General features: G+C 40.5%; 1 pseudogene; it reads right to left on the bottom strand.

Annotated features, from left to right (window-relative positions):
- Positions 1-217: 217 nt before the first annotated feature.
- On the bottom strand, positions 218-1,004 carry LOC102380248 (annotated as a pseudogene).
- Positions 1,005-1,938: the final 934 nt, after the last annotated feature.

Genomic DNA, 1,938 nt, shown 5'->3' with positions numbered 1-1,938 from the left:
CATCCATAGAATCCAGATGGAGTTGACTTATTTATGTTCCTTGTCTAGATAAGCAGCTGTCCTGCTGAAGAACAGTAGTTTCCTGAGGTGGTGTACTTATTTTCCTTAGAAGCATCTCTACTTTTGGGTGGAGGGATAAAAAGTTCCAGAGCTTTTAGAGAGAGGTTTCCTTCTTTTTAGCCTGTCTGGCCAGCAACTGCTCCCATTCCAGAGAATATTATATGTTCTTGCAGTGGAGCTGATGCAGAGGCAGATGCAGAATCAAAAATGATACTGGAGAGCTCTGGCCAATGCTGATATCTCTGCAGATGAGTTTTAAGTTGCTGATATGAACAAACTTATTAGTGACCTTTGCACGAAACCACTAGCCTGGTCCTCAGGGACTAATGGACTAGGAATCACTATCCTCTGGATCAGATCAGATTATGTCACAAAAGGCTTCTTTGTGAGGAATTTCTTGATTATGTCAAATGGTTTGAATTTGATCCATTGTCTCAATATCAGGAGACATGCCACCGTATACACAGAGAAGCCAGTAATCTATTAAAGCTGCTAATATGAGCATGTTGAACACTTTGGTACGGTATTGCCAGGCATTAACATTTCCACGTTTGGTTTGGCACTCATCATAAAATCTCTACACTTGTATTATCTGCCTGCTTTCATGATTGCTCCACAAAAGTGTGATACGATCAAGTCATTTAGCTTTCAGTGCGAGAAAGTAGATAAACGTCTCAAGACTAATAGTAAACTCTGTGTATAAAGTCACCCATAAATATATAATTTATGTTGAGAACCAGACCTCCAGCTCTTAATAGTTCACCTAAGTCATAAAATTGTCCATGTGCATGTCTATAGAGTGTAACTGGTGTAGATGTTGGCTGAACATTTGACTTTTTCAGTAGTAGGTCACACACACAATCATATAAGCACTGGAGGTCATTCTGAGACAGATACTTGAGCTGCGCAATCTCCATGTATTTGTAGAGGCCCAGAGATGCCATCTTGGGAGAGCATCTTGGTGGGAGGTGGGGAGAGACAAGTACACTGTTTGCCTCTGACAACAGAAATGGTTTGACCTAGCTAGGGTCTTTGTAGTCAAGGGCAGGCTGAAGGGGATGCATCAAAGAGGTGGGAGAAAATGAGAAACTCTTTGTGGGAATGGTTTTGGTAAATCTGGTTTTGATTTATACATAATCCAGCCCTTGGGGAAGGTTCCAAGTGGAGTCTCAGATTCCCTGTGATGTTTGCCTCAGTGCAGTTGTCTTCTCAGTGAATCTGGGCTTGTTCCAGATGCATCCCTTCCTAATTACTGAAGGTCTTCCATAACTCACTTTGTTCTATTTCACAGAGTGGCACTTTGCCACTCTTGATTGTGTTCTCTAGTGACTTGCAGAAGCAGACCAAGTGTAGAGTGAGCCTGTAATATTGTTGGTGGGTTTGTTTGTTTGTTTGTTTGTTTTTAAATGAAAACTCTGATGGTGTTACACGTTTGGTTGATAAACATACTACTTAGGAATTAGTAAAGTATTTTGACTTCCCTCATCCTGAAACAGGGTTTCAAGAATTGGAAAGAAGTTGTGCCAGTAGAATGGTATGTAGAAGCAAGATGGCTATACAAACTCAATGTCACTTGTTCAAATGATTGTCTCCGTGCCATAAATGTACTTACATCTTTTCTCATATGCCAGTATATACAAAGGCCATGTCCTAAGAGATTTATGTTTGGCTCGGACCAGGTGATACACAGGATCACAATGCATGTTTGAGAAGGTGCAGAAATATTTTTAATGAGGGAATTTGTGTAAAAATATTTCACAAAAGATGTGTGTTTAAACTAATATGAATAGGGGACTCATGCATGGTAAATGAGAGGCTGCTGTGAGCATGAGGAGTGACAGAAATGCAAAGAGCAAAGCTAAGATGAGGAGGAAAAAG

This window comes from Alligator sinensis, unplaced genomic scaffold (assembly GCF_000455745.1).
Source record: "Alligator sinensis unplaced genomic scaffold, ASM45574v1 scaffold377_1, whole genome shotgun sequence".
NCBI lineage: Eukaryota > Metazoa > Chordata > Crocodylia > Alligatoridae > Alligator > Alligator sinensis.
This window is presented reverse-complemented; position numbering and strand designations above follow the sequence as displayed.